We start from the raw sequence: 19,649 nt of genomic DNA, 5'->3' as shown, positions 1-19,649 counted from the left end.
CGGAGGGATTGAGGCCATTGCTAGCAAAACATCTCGTGCACGGTGAAATTTCTTTTCCCGTGCTTTCGTCGCTCGATTTATTTGTTTGCTCGGGGTTAGTGGCCTGGAAGAGGATTCATTGGACCCACCCACCCCCGATGCATCTTCGCGTTATGTGCACGAACGTTCTTTATCCGTTCCTTTGTCAGTTACGAGTTACACGTAACACACCACTGTGCTCGACCACGGTTTTCTCGATTCGTTGCTCCGTTTCGATGCCTCGAGTATTATTTAAACAGTCGTCGCAAATCACGAGGCTCTTGTTAAATTTATCTTAAATTATCATTGCATTATTTAATGCAACCACTGCATCGAAACCTTGCACAATCTGGTATTTTCTCTTAACGGAGTACGGACACTGGGTCCCCGGGTTCGGCGCACCCGTATTTCGTACGCCCCTGCCGTCACGTGACGAAAACACGACAAGACTTCACACGCGCAGCAGCAGCCAGCTGCCAGTCCAACATGGTTGACCTGTGAGCAGTGGTGCTACGAACGGCTGTCCGCATTAATCGCTAGTTTCTTCCGAACGCGCGCGCCCCGTTAACCACCGTAAACCGTTAAAATGATATCCTCGATCGTCTCGCGCCTCGTCATGTGAGTATTCGAGCCGAATCCGATCGACAGGCCCGGAATACGAGTGCGGGCATTCTCAGTACCATAGTCAGCTGCGCCTGGATTCACGCCATCGTTGACCCAGGGTTGCTCGGGGTCCGTTTCTCGGTTCTACGGTCAGTTATTCCCAAAAATCTTCTCTCTCCCGTGGCGGAAAACCACCACGGCCGCGCAGATTTTCCGCTCGGCGTTTTCCCGTGAAATCGCCCCGTGCGCCGCCGTGTCACACGGCCGCAGTCCATTTTCGTTTCAACCTTCTGTGGCGGTGCGGACGGCGGAAAGGGGGTTGAACGAAGACGACGCTGTCGCGCGACACGCTAATATATCCGTTCGGGGGTGCAGTGTTTTTTCCGAGTGATCTGTTGGAGGAAAAAAAAGAAAGAGAAAAGGCGACCGTCCATCGAGGGCCGATGCTCCTATGTCGATGGAATTATGTCACCGCGTCGCCGCACCGCGTTCATTCCTGCTGGAAAGATTTCCATGTTTGGTTACGAGCTTCGCGACGACCTCTAGCCGTTGCACTGCGGTTACATTTGAAAATAGTAACGGTCGCCCGGTTGAACGGTATCGATTCGAGGGACGGGTACGTTCACAGTTCTGTAACGGGGGCCGTGTTCGCATAACCCGTGGTCCCGACAGCAAGGTAAGAGGAACATCTTTCGTACATATCCTTATTAGGAGAACGACAGGTAAACAAGGAGGTCCCGCTCCTGTAACGAGGCCGCGCGAAATCGGTGAATCAGAGATTTTCGGGCAGCGAGGTCGACGGCGTGGCCGCCGGATCGACCCGGAGGGTTGGTCGACGCAATAACGAGATTCCATAACGGTGAAAGTGCACGATCATCCACTGACATCCGCATCGTTTCGGTTTGGAAGCTAGTACACAGCGAACCTAACCTAACGGTCGAGTTTCTGCTGCCAACGCCAGGCGCCTACCCCTTCCCCCACCATTGCGGACGTACCCTTAGGTAGCGACACCTTGCGCATAATCCGGCGTACCCTTGCGCTGCGAATTTGAAGAAAAAACTTTGCCAACCGAGGCACGGCTTTCTTCTTCGGGATTACTCTCTCCGAGAGTGGCTTCTCTGTATTCCTCGCACCAGCTTACGCAGGTCGGGTGCTCGCTAGTCGATACCATAATAGAACTAGTTCAGGCGCATTTGGACATGTTCCATGCTCTGGATTGATATAGGTATACCCAACTCTTTTTTTAACACGGTCTTATTTTACACGATTTTGAAATAACGCGGTTCACCGATGAGAATAAATACACTTTCTAATAACCAATCAGAATAAATACAGACTAAACAAATTTTTTTCAATTCTAACTTTGACAGTGTCTTGCAGAAACTTATCTATACAGCAACAAAATACAATTGGGGGAATACAGTAATCTCCTGTATACATATGTAAATAAACCGTCGGTCAGTTTATGCCCAAACTTGGTCATACGGTAGACTTGGTCTACGTCATGACTTGTTCACTTAACGGGGAATACCCTGTGTATTATCGCTTTGTTCTCTATCCGGATGTACTTCAACTTGAACACAGCATTTCGTTATTTACTATTGCGTTAAAGTGTTCATGTAGGACGTAATAAATAATTTCCATAAAGTTTTGGAAAAGTTAATGTTGAAGTTTTTTTTTTAATTAGATGGTGAAATTTTCAGTTTAATTTATATTGTTGATAACTTTTTGCTACTGAAAAAGGTAATATTGTGTTAAATTTTCGGTTTAGAAAAGTTCTATAAGCAATATTATTTTACATCATTTTTACAGTACCCTTATTAATAAAATGCCGAAATAGCAACAAAATATTCCAAAGAGACTAATTTCAATTTGAATTTTTATATGTTTTGTACTTGTGGATTGAATTTTCACTGTGCACTAATTTTAATTTATTTTGCAATAGAAATGAATTGTTCTTGTTTTGTAAATACTTATGTAGTATGGATTTCATTATTACTTCTTTTGCAGGGTATTTTGGGAAAATATTTAGAGTTTTTTTATCTTTCACGATTTTTGAAAGTTATGCTACATATCCCCAAATTTACTATATGGTTCGTTCCTTTTCTAAGAAACGTATCTACCGTGTAAAAAAAGAGTTGGGTGCATGTGCTCTCGCTCTTTATTCCTCGTACTCGTTTTCCACGGCGCGTGTCGACTGCGTTTAAAAATAGTCGGCCGCGACGGTAGGAGGGCGAAACGCGCTCCCTTACGGAGGGACAAGCGTGCGACTTCTTCGAGGGTCCTCTAACGTCGTCTTCGAATCAGCTGATCGGACGCGCTCCCGATGCCGGCTATTCTTCGCGTTCTTCTCTTATCTTATCAACCGGAAATTTACGGACGGCTAATTGTTTCCTCGCTGGTAACCTCCGCCAGTCGCACACGTATGCGTATCGGTGATCTCGCGGAGCCGTGACTCACGTCGACTGCACTTGACAATAAACTGGAACAAGGCGATGACGCGTTGAGATCTTGGACTGACTCGTGCGGCGAGCAGACCGTCGCCGAAAATGTCCGTCGGCGGGGTGCAGCCGCGACGACGCGTGGGAAATCCTGTGGGTCGAGAGGCCATTGGCAGCGTAGCACGTGAACGCGACCGTTCGCGACACCGTGCAACACGCTGCCCGGCCCTTTTTTAGTCCCACTGCACGGGACATGCACAATTTGCCTACAAGCCGTAGTTTTTCAGCGGAACGGACTGTCATCGTCGATCCCGCGCCGTAATTACTCGGGCCCACGAACTAGCCGCGTTTTCCTCCGAGGAGAAAGGCCGGGCGGACTAACCCGGTGGCCTAGGTCCGGCATAAACCGCGCTGACACCGAGTGATTGCGAAATACGACCTTGTTCTTTCTCCGACACGCTTCCTTTCGTTTCCTGTACATTCGGACGGGGTCTGCGATAAACCTGCGATACAAGGATCCAGGGGGCTCTCGGGAATTTTTCCGGCCGCGGTACACGGCCACTCCGCGATTCTTTCGCCGCTGCGGACGAGGAGGAGGGGAAAAGTGGCTGGCTTCTGCGTTGATTCATTAGCGCGTCACGACGTCGTTCTTTGACGGGTGTTTCGCCTTTCAATAATATCACGGTACTGTTATCTCTCCCTCTCTCTCTCCAGCTCATTGTACTCCCGAAGAGCATCGTGATTCACGTTTGCTCGGCTGCCTTTGTGTGCCGGGGACATTGTCTCCGCGAGCGCGCTCAAGACACACGCGAGTCCGTCGCCCGTTTTCCTTTCACTTGGTCGGCGAGCCGTGTCCTGTGCACGTGCGAGCGCTTAAAAATCCCGGTAGCCCTTGGACGCGCCGGTATCGGTCCCATCAAACTCTCGTTCGATTAATTTCCTTTCGCCGGTTGTCGAACCTGTCCAGCGCCGACAGGATCGCGACAGATCGGGAGAGTCCGCCGGCGGAAGGAAATAGGCAGGGATGCTTTCTTGGTAGACCGGAGGAGGAACGCGGCGGTTGGTCGTTGGATCGATGCCCGGTTGGCAACAGGAGGGTGGTTCTGCCGGTGGTGTACACGAGGCAGGATGGCCGTGCAGCAACCCTCGCGCTCTCTTTCGCCTCCCTTTCGCTCTTTCCCTCTTTCTTTCGCTCGTCCCTCTCGCGCACGATCTTCCTCTTACTCTTTCTCTCCCTCTTCCTCTCCAACTCCCTCTTCCCCTCTCTCCCCTTCGTTTCTCTTCTGGTATTCCCGTTACAGCTGTAAGGGTGGCACGATTCTCCGGCCGCCTGCCGGGAATCGATATTTCGTTTCAGAAGAGATCCCGCGTTAACCTCTCGCGTGTGCACGCCACAGGCATCCGACGCTCTTCTTAGGCGTCTAGTCAGCCATCTCTGGGCTGTTGCTTGTTTCCACTTCGCATTACGCGCCGCGATGTTCCGGCATATACTCCTCTCTCAACGAACTCTCTGATAGATTGTCTACTCCGAGTAAAAACACCAGCCGGGTCCTGTAACCGTTCGAACCCAGCGCGGTCTAGTCCAAGGATCGATCAACTGTTGTGAACGATGGTTGCTGCCGCTTCTTCGGTTTTATCTTGTCGCTAGGGACACCGTCGATGTGCGAGATGAAATGGGAAAAGTCTCTGGGCACCGGGTTTGACGAAATTTCAGATGGCGTGGCGGAAGATCAATCGATTATGGGGAATAGAGGCGCGATCGGTTGTCGGGGAGATTTTTAATAAATAGGAGCAGCAGCAATTTAATAGAATATATTTTCGGAGCCTTGTTAACCCTTTGACTATGAAGGGTGTAAAATATCTGTAATTAACGGAGAACAATACCTTCGATGTCGCATCAATTTATCACTGCGTTAAGCATTGTGTTTAGGAAACTAGTCATCCATTATTAATATTGAATTTCCTTCTTTATAATTATCTTCGTGATAAGACAGTCAATCACTGTATCATGAGATACGCAATCAGTAACTAACTTGACCATTTTTTCGTTTCGCTTCTATTGATATTTCTATTCAAGAATGCGCCGCAATCAAAGAGTTAACGCTTTCGCACTCGAGTGATGACTCCGAGACTAAAAATTGCTACACTGTCTTCAAAAGAATTTTTCTCATTACATTTGTCTGTATTTGATAAATTGTCACTCGAAGAAGGGGTTGATAATACTCCGAAAATACAGGATGTCACGTATTTGATGAAAGAACCAAATAAGGGATGATTTCTCGTCAAGATATAAGTCTATGAAGTAGAACAACACCTTCTCATTTGACGTTCCATTTGTTCCATTTTCGAGCAAATTTTTTTCTACTCTTTGTTGACAATATTAATCTACTCTTTGCTAACATTAAAAATGATTTCGGAACGTGATGAAACAGTTCTATCGGTGCCAGGTTGCACGGATTAAATAAAAGAATGCCACCCTTTCCTCTGCCTTATTTTCCGACGCAGAATCAACCCTTATTCAGCTATACCGCCAGCTAACGACGCCCTGTACATCGTATTAAGTTTATACTGCCTCTTTTTATTAAAAGTCTCCCTGACTGGCCCCTGCAACAGAAGTACAGTCGCCGCTTCTTTATTTTCCCGGCGGCACTAGGAATAACCAAGGGATGCGATAGCACGGTCGATGCTAGACGAGCCCTAGTATTCCGGCCTGATTGAACTTTTAATTACCGGGTGGCACATCCGTCGGAGGTTTCGTCGGCGGGTCTCGGTTTTTTGAAAAACAGGAGCTGCTCGCAGCCAGCGAGCCGTAGAGGCGGGATACGTGGGCGATGATTAATTTTGCAAATGCCATGCCAACCGGGTCGAGATAAAACCTATCGACTCCGTTGCCGCTGTCTCTCCCACACCTGAATCCGCCGCGCACACCCTCAATCTATTTACCTAGCTACTGTGTTTCATTCCGTGACCCATATTCCCGACGCCGCTGAAAGGTATCTCATTTTCTATGGATGCGGCGCGGTTTCTTTCCGTGTTGCGGCCGCCCCTGCAAACCGGATTTTCAATTGTAACACAACGTCAGTTTCGCTCGGCGATCGCGCCGCGTTACAAGCTCATCGGAATACAATCCCTCGCACTTGTACAACATTTATTTTCGCACCACGCGTCGTCCCTGTTCTCACGTTTATCACTGTCGGCTGTCGCGCGTTCCCCGTTACGACGATCCCGTAACTTCTGAACGATCTTTCCGTTCTTGGAAACAGCCGCCGCGAGTAGCTCCCTCGGACCACGAGCAGACCCCGTTCACAGTGGTCTAGAAACCTGCTCCTAATCCGGCAATCCTCGCGAGCCTCTAAAATCATGCGGAAACTTTTCACGAGGGAGCGTCGCAAGCGTGAAACTTTTAGCTACCGCGCGACAATCGATGCGGCGATTCGCCACGGTTCGACGCGATCGTTCCGCCAGCCGAGTGACGTGTTATTACGTCGCGTTCGACCGAGCGTGCGACACGCGCGGCTCTCGTTGCGGAGAAATCCGCGGTAAAGAGGCCTCGAGGATTTCAAAAGGCTGCCAGCACCGAGGAGGAAAAAAGAGAGGGAGGTCGACGCGCGAGTCGGGCGAGAGGAAAAGAGAAAGATAGAGAGAGAGAGAGAGGGGATGGAGGCAGTCTCGCGTCTGTGTTACGGTAATATGCCTGAGTACTTAAGATCCTCGACCTCGTGACGTCATTGCCCTCATTAGAATAATTAAGAATGCCGCTCGCTAATTACGATGCGGTTGGCTCGCGGTACTTTTTCATCCGGCGTCGGCTCGCGCGTTCCGAAGTGACCAGAAAGAATTCGTCTCCTCTGAGCTATACTATACCGAGACAACTCGCGTAAGCCCCCCCTGGGATTGGTCCGTTTCCAGCGGCTCCAGGGAGACAGGCTTGTTAGTCGCCGGGGTTTGTTCCCAGCGGTGTTCCTTAGCCGGCGGCCATTATTCCCGGCCGAAAGAATTGTTCCCAGTAAAATAATTACTGAATGAAAGGAGGATGCCTCGACCAATTGTCAAGGTATTACTCGTATAATAGGGACCTTTTGTTCTCCCGCGGAACCGGCCCGGAATCGGGTCACCGGAGACTTCCATCTTTTCCGCGCGGCGACTTAAAATAGACGATCCGAAAGCCGAGGGAAAGTCGTCGATACAGGCTGCCGCCGCGATTTTCGTGGCTCGCCGCGGCCCGATTGGCTGCCGGAACACGATATCGCGCGGCGTAGGCTCGCCTCGTTCCCCCGAGGAATCGGAGACCGGGCGTGTGTCGGGCCTAGGCCCCCCCCCCTTCCCAGATAACAAGTTCGCGTTCCTCTCGGTCTCCGAGCCAGCCGTGGAGCCGGCCCGCCGTTTTGATTTACACCCTCCTTTTTCCCGCCCTCGTATATAATTACGCCATTTTCTCGCAGGCCAGCCCATATTTCTTCGTCCCTGGAGACGCGCCAGGGAGCAAAAGTGCACGTCACGAGGGTGTGGTAAAGAGCACCTCGCTCGTAGACCGAGGAGGGTGGCGCGGCGAGAGCCCAAGAGCATCGTGGGGTTCGCCAGGGTGATGACCCTTTGGGAGTACCCTGAGACCTTACGCTCCTGGTATCGCTCTGCGATGTATACCTCTTTCTACCTTCCCCTTTATTCTTACCTCCTCACCTTCGCTTATTCCCTCCCTTTCTCTTCCTCGCTTCTTCTCCCTTGTACCTTCCCTTCCTCGCTCTTTCTCTCTTACACTCTCTCCTTTGATCTTACTCTCTCTCTCTCTTTTTCTCTTACTCTTACTCTCTTTCTCTCTCACTCTTACTCTGCCTCTTCTTCTCTTATCACATCTCTTTCTCTAATACGCTTACCGTCTCTTTCTCTAATACTCTTATTGTCTTCTTCTCTCTTACTCTTACCGCCTTTTTCTCTCTTTCACTATTTCCTTTTCCCTTCCTCGCGCTCTCTCTCTCCTTCACTCTCCGATCATTGCGTTCCTCCTTTTCGGTCGACACACCTCCGGCAGGCTTTTTTCGCCGTTTTGCGGATGGGTGGCGGCCGAGGATCGACGCGGCTAGATTCGCGAAGGTAAAGAGGTTTCGACGCGCCGGAATGCGACGCCGAACTACGAAACGCTTCCTCCCGTCGCTCTGTTTTCCTCGCTGACGACCCAGCGACACGCGAGAGAATTAACAAGCTCCGCTCGTCGTTGCTTCTTTTCCGATCGATCCTTTTCCTCCAGCGGTCTGGCTTCCGCTCGAGGAACTCGCACACGCTGCGCTCGGAGATCCTCGGTCCTCGATGCTGGGAAAGATGAGGGATTGTACTTCAGATTTGTAGGTTGAATATTTCGCTTTCCTTCTCGATGCAGGCGATCTTCTTTGACAGCGCTGAGACAGTTACCGGGGGTTTCTGGGTGCTGAGAATCTGGAAGAAGATTTTAAGCTTGATGTAACATGGATTGTGCTTTCTTCTTTATTGTAATCGCGTTGATTACGTTCGAGTGTTGTTGGGTTAGGGTTGGTTTAAAATTATAGGGTTAGACTTGAAGGGAATGCTCTTGATGGAATTTATTATGAGGAATTTATGGCACTACTTTGATTTATTAATTTGATACTTCTGTTCAAAATGACTTGTTTCATACTCTAGTATTTGCCTTATGAAGATTCTTTGAAATGATACACTATTAGTTAATCTTGTATGGGTCTGTGTAACTTTTAAGGCATATGCTATTATAGCGACATTTTACCAAATAATTTTAGTTTCTTTGTCAAGATGACGGATACTTCTTAATTATATAAGGTGTCTGAGATAAGCAGCAACAATATCAATAACGGCGAGTAGCACCTGAAATATCAAAGCAGAAGCCTTGCAAGTAGTCTGTAGATAGAAGCGATTGTCTACAATTCACATTAATTTTGTTTCTGTCGGTATTCACTAAACGCAAAAGCATACATAATAGCACAATGATTAATTAGACGCATTAGCGCTAATAGATTCGAAGATTCTTTAAGCTTCTATGCATATTGTATGCCACTCTTAATTCAAAGTTACAAAGTGTATTAGTTAAAATAAAATCGTTTTTATGTTATATACAGTACATTAAAACGAAGCCTTGAAAGAAAGGTAGCATCAAAATTGATATGTCTAATTGAATAAACTTATATCTTTAAGCAAACGAATTGAATTGTCCTTCTTATTTTGAATCCGCAATTACTTAGTTGCCAACCCAATATTATCTTAAGAAAAAAGTCCTGCCCATATAAGGTCAATTCAAGCACAAACAGCAAACGTTAGCCAAAATATTGATAAAAATGACAAACTATCGGAATCAGTTGACTTTCGTCGTTCTTCCGAAGCAACAGCCGTTAGCCTCCTTTAATGCTCGACGATTTACTAGTAAAATCGCCGAACCAGTTCAATCACGGCCGAGAAATCCCCCGGGGGCACTTGGAACACTGTTGGCAGCGTGGTTTACGAGCACTTTCGCTCTCGGCGCTGTCGCGGCGCGACTTTTCCAGCAGGTTACCGATTATCTTCTCTTTTCAGCGGGGCCCGCTGCAATTAATTTGGAACACGTGTCGTGACCAATGGACGCGTGCACCGGTCTATCTCGATCCCGCAGAAGGCGAGTCGCGTGTTCGATACCGGGGGGGTGCCGCGTCTCGCGTTCCGAATAAATCTCGGGACGCGAGGTCGCATTAATTTCAGCCCGTTCTTAAATCTCTCCACGCGATGCACATTCGTAAACGAGCCAGCTTGGCTCGAGTTTGAGAAAGTTCAGTCGCGGGCGTCTGCGTGGGAGGTCCGTGACTCGCCCCGGCGTTCTTTTATAGCGCGGATTTCCCGGCATTCCTCGGACACGTCGTGCTCCTCCGCGCGAACTCTAGGATCGTTGACTCGTTTAACGAACGACGAAGGAGGTCGATTGTCCAAGTACGTCGATTCGAGAACGTAGGTTCGACAGCGTCGATTCGAGAGCGTCGATCGAGACTTCGCAGATCCTAGGCTGGATTTCGAAGGTCCTTTTGCCTCTCGTTGTCCTCGTGGTCCAGATTCGGGCGAGACCGTTCGTCAGCGTTGTTTCACGGCTCTGTAACGGGCCCAAGGCTCGGAAGGTGTATTTATTCTCCGCGAATGACAAAAATAAATCGGTCGCGTATAACGCAGCGGGTGTTTTCGCTGGATGCGCCTCGAAATCTTTCTTTTCGCCAGTATTTTTCGCGCCGCCTCTTCTTCCCGTTGTCCCCCGCCCCTCCCCGAGCCCCGAAGAAAGACGCGTCGACGTAGCGGTCGTGGTCGTCGGCCACTCTCCGCTGTTTAAATATAAACCAAGGCGCAGAAGTGGCCAGCTTCCAGTTCGGGCGTCGCGACGCTCGTGGAACATACAGTCGGCCGCGAGCTCGCTGCCACGAGCCTCCGCAATCATTGTGTTCTCACCGAAGGATCTGCACGCGAGATCACCAACTCCGCCGTCGCATCGAACGGTCGTCGTTCTTCTCGAAGCTTCCCAGCCACGTGGTGCAGCGTCCACAGGACAAGACCGTATAGGTTGCTTTAGGATCGCGGTTCAACGGGCGCCTAAACGCTCGCCAAGAAGTTCGTCGACCAGCGGCCCGGTGAATCGGATTTATTAATAAAAATCCGCGACGAGTGCCGGGGTCCGAACCGCGACAGTTGCCGTCTTCGGTGCGGTTCGCTCGATCGTCGATGGGAATATAATCACGCAGGCGAGAATTGTGCGGCCGACGATGTCGGAGCGGAGGCAGCTCGGAGTGAAACAATCGGCGCGGGATCTCCGAATGGCGAGAGTTTAATTGGCAACGGAGTTCTGAGCGTTCGGAAACCGGACGAGGGAGGGCGTCTATCAAGGGAGCACGAACCGTTCAACGAAATTTTCAATCGGCTTTCACCGAGCGAGCCGAACTTTTTGAAAAGTTTTCCAAGTTCCAGCGGAACGGAGCGAGCGAGCGAGAGAGCGAGCGAGCACGAAGGGAGAGCCAGGAAACTCCGGTTGAAATCGCCCGGCGGATTCCCGCGATTTGCCGGCGCGTCTCGGGGAGAGAGAGAGAGAGAGGGGCCCCGATTGTCGTCGGTTGGCCCTAAGTGCCGCGTCTAAAAGGGACGACTTGCGAGACAATCGGGCGAACCCGTTGAAAAGGGCTGCATTCAGCGACGCCGATTCCTCGGCTAATGTTTCGGGAGCCGGTCGAGCTGCACGGAGAATGTCTTCGAACGTGGCGCAACGGTATCGCGTAACGATCTTCTTTCACGACGGAGTCGTGGTGATCTACATCTGAAGGGCGCAGAGGTCCCCCGACAGGCCCGGAGAGTCGAGTCTTTATTCCGGCCAGAGTCAAAGGAGTCTTATCCCTGTCGAGACCGGGGTGACCGGCGAGGCGCAACGAGCCGAGAGAGAGAGCAGACTCGGCCGCGAGATTCCCGAAATTCGTCGGACCGGCTGATTAATTCGTTCGCGGGCGAGTCCCCTCGGCTGCCATCTGTCTTTGTCAGGGACAAGGTCCCGGAGGATCGGCGGCCGGAGAAAAATAGCCGGCGGAAGGGAAAAGAGAGCGAAGGGGCGCGCCGCGCGGCAAGAAAGGAACCGCTCCTTCGACTCGCCACTTAGAAAACGTTAGTTGAATCACTTAGCCGGTCGTTGCACCGGAACGACGTCGGTCGGCGTGACAATAAAGAGCGAGCAGGCCGGTCGAACGTGCGCAATCGACGGAACAACGCGGGCCTAGAGCGAAAAAAGCTCCGCGCGACCCGGTCGAGAGAAAGCGAACCTGTCCTTAAGCGGTCCTGCCGCGGGGAATTCGGGGCCACGAAAGCTCCGCCTTGTTCAAGTACCAGAATCGAGGGGGTCTAAGGATTTCAACCGGAGGAAGCCGCGGCGTACCCTAAAAAACGACTCCGAGTAATCTCGAGCGGCCCAAGGACCTCGGTACCGCGGGATCGTTGCGCAACCCAAGCAGCTGCTAGCACACCAGACCTATACGACGATTCTCTCCGACGATAACGCGAGATCCTTCGCGAGACCATTTACAGGGACGCGCGCACTTTCTAATCGACCGCGGCGATTACCGATCAGCTGGTGAACGGTCCGAGCGATTCAGGCCAATGTTGAACTCGTTAGAGCGCCCCTACCGAGCATCCTGCCTCACGGACGTTGTCTCTTCTTAGAGTCTTTATCATCTTTGCCGTCTGGCCTCGCTACTTCCAGCTTTAAACTTCCAGCTTGAATCTTCTGCCGTCGCAACTTCCAGCTTCGTCCGAAGGATCCGGCTTCGCAGGGCTCGTCTGTCGAAGCACCGACTGTTCAGAGCTACGTCGGATCGTTCTAGGGGCAAGTCGGGCTCGGGAGAAACTAGTTCGCCGGCTAATCGGATTCCGCATAGTTTCGGAGTCCTCCCGGATCAAGCATGACCTGTCCGCTGGCTCCGAAGAGCGCCGCGCCGGCCCTCGTGCCCATCATGGCCAGCTACTACTCGCGGAACTTCCATTTGCCGATCTTCAAGCGAGTGACGATCGTGAACACCGTCTCGGTAGTGACTCTGCCGGCACCGTTGAAGATATCCCAGAGACCGTCGGCCAATTAACTTTCGCGGACCGAGCGAAAATAGCGTCGACGATGCCGGCCGTATACGTGTCGTCGAACAGTGTTAACGAGCTCCGTTTCCGGCCCGCGGATCCCAGACGTTATTGTTCGCGCGTGCGTCCGCTCCGATGAAAGGCAGGAGTAGAAACGGCGAGCGTTCGCGGCGCTCGTAATTTTAGAAAATCTCGTTGCGCAATCGCTGGTGGGTCAACGCGTGTCAATGCGACAGGGTGAATCGTGCGAATCCGAATTTCTCGGTCGACCGAAGAATTTGGATACAGTTGCGTCGTCGACGGTCGACGATCCGCGCGATCGTTTCTTCGGTGGAGATGCTGCGATTTTGCGCGAGTCTCGGCTCCGAGCATTCGCGTCGATCGCAAAGATCGCGTTTGATTGTGCAACGAGCGCAAAGTGCACCGAATGCTCGTGGCATTGATCTAAAATCGGTGGACAGCATTGTATAACATTGTTCTCACTGCCAGACCGGGAATCAGGCGCCGGGTCGGACGAGTCGACGTGAAATCACGCCGCGTAAAGAGTGTCCCGAAATTCGTGCAAGAACAAAGCCTGGTAGAAGACTATCGGAATTTATATCTAATTTATAATAAACATAAATATGTTTATTATTATATATTTAAGTTATAATTATCTCTAATTTGTAACTAAAGCTTGTGAATTTTTTATTGATTCGAATTGATTTTTATTATGTCGTTCGCATCCATATCTTGCAATTTAGGTACATGAAACTGGACTATCATGTCAAGATTAATAAAATAAATAACATCAATAATGTTCAATTCCAATGTCAAAAAAAATATAAAAATGTTGATACATTGAATCAGCCTATAATAACAGAAATGTTTACGGCCGAATGACCAGTTCGTAAATTGTTAAGACTGTTAATTGATCCAGTCTCTCTAAATTTTTAAATTAATCTCTTTACAATTGACGACGTGAAATCGCTATTCCTGCCATATTTCGTACAAAAATTACGAACTTCGCTGCCAAACTCTCATTACTCTTCAAACATATGTAGCTCAACAATGACCACGCGTCGTTTTACGTTCACCACTGCATTTCTAATAACCCGAAACTGTCAACTGCCACGCCGTCTTTTGTCTTCGTTGGCAACATTTTACTGCGCAAAATTCGAATCTCGCGTGAATTTCGGGACACCGTTTACCGCTAACAAACAACTCGTCCCGCGGAATTAACGTGCAACGTTATTTTTCCAGCGCGATCGCGCCAATCGTCGAACGCCGCGCTTGGAGATATCCGCGCCGGCGATAAATCGATGGAAAGGATAAATGAAATATCAAGTTCCATTCTCGGACTCCCCTTTCGCTCTCCCCTAGATCCCTGTTAGACGTCGAGAGGTCCGTCGTGGTTCGTCGCGGCTCCGTGAGCCCGTTCCATCGACGTCGATCCCATCGCGTCGTCATTATGGATTACCCGCATGTCTCCTCGTCGCACCCATTAATCTTCGTAATTAAGCGACTGCTTACATGCGACGCGGCAATATCTTACGCGTGAATCGTCATCCCGAAGGTGAAAGTTATTAACTGTTTCGTGGAGCGGGCTCGCGGGGCCACGGACGTTAAATGAAACCCCCGGGAACGGCGCGGTCCCCGACCAGGTCTTTTTCCCGAACTTCTCTCGCCGCGAGACGCCCCCCCTCTGTCATCGATTCTTATCTCTCGGTACACGCGCAGAATCTAATCTCGTGACACGATCGAGCATTGTCGGGAAGCCTTGTCGGTTCCCATAATCCGTCCGACTCGACGTCGGATACCGCTTCGACGCGTTGCGCGCCTCCAAAAATTCCACGAAATTATCGTTGCACGATTTGTGCCAAGGAATCGGGGCCACTCGGACATTGTTTCTTTTTAACCCTTTCGCTGCGGTGTATTCTTGGATAGATCAATACGGACGAGGCAAAATAGACGAATCAGTGGCTGCGACTTGCTGACGCAGATCGTTCGAAATATATAAGCGTAAAGAAAGAAATTCAATAGCGATAATGAGTAACAGGTTTTCCTTGATAGAGACAATGATCGATGCAATGATAAGCCGATGCAACAGCGATGGTATTGTAAATTATAAAATGTAGAAGGTGTATATTTACGTTTTTCGTACATGTTGGTAGGCTTGTAAGGACGTATATGTATGTATGTTACATCTATACGCGTACAATAATCCATCCACGACTGATTTATTTGCCAATGTCGCTGTTCTCTGGTCAATTTCACACATTCCTAACACGTATATCACTAAATCGCGAATCTTTGTGCAAAATAGAACTTATCTTCGTCGATTGCAACGAAGATGGGTCAAATCAAAATTTATTTCCTCATTTAATCGTTTTACTCAGCTGGTAATAATACATAGACGTCCTTAAATTCTTTCAACCCTTTCCTCTCGAAGCTATTTTAACTTTAAATACAATATAGCTTTTCTACATTATTTTATATTATACGACACATTGCAGTTTATGCACATAAAATGTAAATCGTACACTCTTCCAACAGTCTCTTAAATAAGAACCAAACATAACAGTGTAAAGGTAATTTTGTAACATGATGTAACGATTTTTGATGGTGCCATTCGCGTGCAAGGAGTTAATATCGCCAATCCTTTTGCATTACAAATGCTTAATCGCTCATCAGCCAAGAAACTGACTTACTTCTGGCATGCCTGAGTTCGCCAACAATGTATTTGCAATTGAATCATTGTAAACGCTCTCGTAAAATCGATTGCCAAATCGGAAATAAAGGGTATAGCTACACAGTATCGAGTGTTTCTCCCGACAGAGGCGATGCATTTATCGCCCTAATTCGACAACATCCGCAACGTCCGTTCTATATTATAAACGACTGTCGACCGATCGACATCGATCCGTCTGCGACATATCCGCCGAATCTGGATCATTCCCAAAAATTCGCCAGGTGTCGTCCCGCCGTTGCAAATTCGCGACTGCATCGGGACAGAGCGCGGAGACGTTGCACCAGGGTCTGTGCCAGCTCATCGGCCTTGAAAACCGATGACAAAGCCCGGCGTGGAAAAGCGAGGGGGAAGACCCGCGGCTTCGATTCTTTGTTTCTGTCGGACACGGCGGAGCTCCGATCGCGGCTCAATCGTAATTATAACTTCGGACTGGGGTCAGAGGTCGTTCGGCGCAAGTCCGCGCTTCTTTGAAAATAAGTTACGCGATGCGAGCGCTTTATCGCGGCAACTTTCGGTCGATAAATCAATAGCGTCGATCTACTCGGAAATAAACAGTCGGTGGCGGCGCGTGTATTGACCACGGGACGACTAAACGAAATCAGAAATATTATAAAGTTTTTCTAAACTTTCTAATATATAATATATTATAATAAATTATATAATATATAAAAATATATATATAAATAAATCAAAAAATATAAGAATTTAGTTATTAATTTTAAGTTATGTTTTCATATGATATATTACTGATATACTATATGATTATGATGTATTATACTACAGAGTATAACACGCAAAATTATAGTCAGCCATATAAGCCTCGTAAGGTTTAAGGCACTAATAATATGTAAATAAAAACTATTAGACGAGATGACGAATTATCAACTGCAATTATTTGTCACAGTTACAATGAAAATTACGCTTTTCATTATTTACACTAGATTTAATAACGTACTAAAAGCAGCTATTTTATATTGATTTATGAAAGTAACGATTTATTCTGATTTTGAACGAGCGTCATTCTAATACTTGCCGGAAGTAGCATATACATATGTATATTGAATAAATAAACCATAAATATATCTTTAACCTCTTCAAGAATGAATTTTTATAGTAGGGAAAAATTCTACTCAATTTTTGCTTCTTCATTGTTCATTCATTTTATTTTATTTGACGAGGACGTTTTGGTACTGTTGTGGCATTGAATAGTGAATAGTTTTTTAAACTGATCTATGTATATTTTATCTGCATTTAGAATAGTCACAACTTTAAGAAAACGAAACGTAAACATACGTGACAGAATCCATGAAAAGTTTAAAATCTGAATAAAAGTAACACAGAAATCGCGTTAGCAAATTTTGTTCGCGTTAACAAATGTTGTTCGTTCGCATCTAATTTACAAAATGCATATTTATCCGAACGTTGTCGGACTCGCGCCGATCGGCTTTTCCGTTGGCTTAAAGACGAGCCCGAAGAAGCTGTGTCAGCGATTCGCATGCATCATAGTTGCGAGATGGATCAGGTTGATGCTCCTTGTCCCCGTCTCGAAATAACCGGACACGCCCTCGTTACGATTTCGTCGGTTCCCCGCTCATTAACGCTCGAAACGAATCGCTTCGGCTTACCGTTCGAGGCAAGTTAATGGTAGTCCGCTTAATAACGACAGCGCTCGCTGGTTCGCGGGGACGGACGGACGATCGAGGAATTTTTCGTATCCGTCGGACTTTTAATTAATGGCGAAGAGATAATAAAGAGGGACTCGAGGGAAACCGTGGCTTGAGAAGGGCCGCGATTAAAATAGAAAACTGGGTCGACCCTGAAGCCCGACCAGGAGTCACCCCGCGGCCGAGTATCGAGCACATATGTATGCCTATTGTCCGTCGCCGAAACTTATTCCCGACGAGGCGGCCGCGATTTTTCATTTAACTTCGGGACACCGAAGTTCCTCGGACCTGGAACCAATTATTCGTCGGATCGCGATCGATCGGATGAATTCGCTCCTCTATTGCGTCGCGCAGAGGGGAATTTCGACGAAATCGTGGCAAAAATGCAAATAATCTCTTAAATATGTTTATTCGTTATTGTGTCTCATTATTAAGGCTTCTCTGTTCCAACTAATATATAATATAAAGTTCTCGTGAAATATCAACCATTAAAATTCACGCAAATTCAAAGCGATTTGATTAATAGAATTGGAATTATAATCGAACTATAGACATTTTATTCGAATCTCTTACGTTACAAAATATCTTCATAATTGTTTCCTTAGAATCTTTCATAGTACAAGACTGTTGCAGAGTAATGATTGCTTCAAAGCGTTCAATAATTTTAATCGTGGTTTAATCACAAATTAAGTATGTAGTAATTGATACACAAACTTATGAATATTTTAATTACTTATCTCTAAAATTATCCACCGATCCATGTCATTATTATTTAGATCAGCTCGGTTTTTTATCAGAAAATTAACATATTTCTATATGTTTAAAAAAGAGGGGTTGTTCGTGTTGTTCGTGGCCGGCGTGCTCCCTAAATTTAAATATTATTGAGAATTGTTGGGGATTATTATCAAGAGTTGTCTACACAGAAGGTAGACAATTTGAAAATTTGAACGATTTAAAAATCAGTATTAAAGAGGAACGGAAAAATTTATCACAATCTTCGATTAAAGTACTGTATAAATTCTTACTAAAAAGAATGATAAAAGTAATTGAGAACCACGGAGGTTCCACATATTTTTAAACACTGGTACAGTTATATCATTTTCATATTTGTCTATTCTAAATCTATATAATATGGAATATTTTTCAGATGTGGTATCATTTTGTCTGTATTCATTTGGGTATTTTTATTTTTACGAGGAGAATTCGTTGAAGAAAAGTCAATAAAAATTATGTTTATATATTAGTAGAAGGTAGTCTTTTTTCACGAACGTGCTATCTTTTTCTTCGGGAGTGTATGTCCTAGAACGTCTATAACAAACAAAATACAAACTTTCAATGCTGTTCGACAACGGCTATGGTATTCGTTTCCTTGTTTCCCCACGCTCCCGGCAATGGTGCTCGTGCGCTTCGGAGGGGGGAAACTCAACGTCGCTGCATAGCATTGGGGAAGAAGTAGTGGATTGTATGTTCAACGTTATCCGTGAAAAAGAATACGTCGATTACAGGCGCGCGGATTCAAACCTTGGTTCACTCTGCGGCTGCTATAGGCGTGCAGATTCGACGGCACCTCCCGGGGGTCACGCAGCATAACAGGTACAAAAATCGCGTTAGGGAGAAACACTCTGCTAACGTAATAACGAGTCAGACTCGGGATACAAATTTCATTCAAGATCTACTAGAGATGAATATTATTAATTTCTTCGAAATCGAAATTAAATTTAATAATTTTGTTATCAAAATCGAGAAACAAACTTACATAAAGACAGTGAAAGCACAAGAATTGTCTAGTGCTATTAAGGAAAATATTAACGTGTGCTAATCAACGCAGAGTGGAAGGAATCGTAGTGCAAGGGTTTAATCATCATATGTAATCGAAATTACCACGCCACCGAGAATTATATATAAAGTAAATAAATTATCTCAGCTAATGTGTTTTGTCGACATGGTTTATAAGTGTGATGAAGAATAATAAAACAATAAATTGATATACTTTAATATTCGTTGGGTTATATTAAGATGAAAATGAGTTTTCTAAATTGATCAGAAATTACTAGGCCACGTATCGTCCAATCAAAGACGTTTCTACACTTTGGCCACGATTCCATCAAAATTCGCTACTACGCGTCGGTTCCCGTTGCGTGGCAATTGTCAAATCATTTATCGCTTTCTACTCGTCCAAAGCAATCCAGTTTCGTTGCATATATTTCATGCAACTTTCGAGCAACCTTCGGGTTGCGTTTTCTGGCCGGACTGCAACTTTTCGCTACATGCTAACAGAAAAGAATCCGAAGCCCCATCCGAAAGGAAAACTTTTTCCTCGTATTTAATCACTCCGCGGCGACGTTTGAAAAGGGTGGCGAGGCGGTTCCGGTTCTAAAGACGAGTGTTTCCAGCAGGAAAATCGAGTGCCGTTCAGGAAATTCGCGAGCGTTCCGCGAGAAAAGGCGTTCGCTCCTTTTTGGATTTCGCGGATCGCACAATGCGCCGATGTCCGGCGTCGAAACCTGTTACCCGAATACAATGGCGAAGTAAATTTTCCCGCGACAGTGTAAAACAATAACTATTCTCCTCGGAGCTTGCCGGCTCTCGAGCCTC

The 19,649-nt window shown here is 47.3% G+C and overlaps 1 protein-coding gene across 1 annotated transcript in view; it reads left to right on the top strand.

The window, feature by feature from the left end:
* Positions 1-642: 642 nt before the first annotated feature.
* LOC144470819 (uncharacterized) overlaps positions 643-19,649 on the top strand; it is a 40,260-nt gene continuing 21,253 nt past the window's right edge. Inside the window, exon 1 of the mRNA XM_078182360.1 lies at positions 643-770. The gene's annotated coding sequence lies outside the window, so the exon portion shown is untranslated. The remainder of the gene's footprint in view (positions 771-19,649) is intronic.

This window comes from Augochlora pura, chromosome 6 (assembly GCF_028453695.1).
Source record: "Augochlora pura isolate Apur16 chromosome 6, APUR_v2.2.1, whole genome shotgun sequence".
NCBI classification, from domain to species: domain Eukaryota; kingdom Metazoa; phylum Arthropoda; class Insecta; order Hymenoptera; family Halictidae; genus Augochlora; species Augochlora pura.
This window is presented reverse-complemented; position numbering and strand designations above follow the sequence as displayed.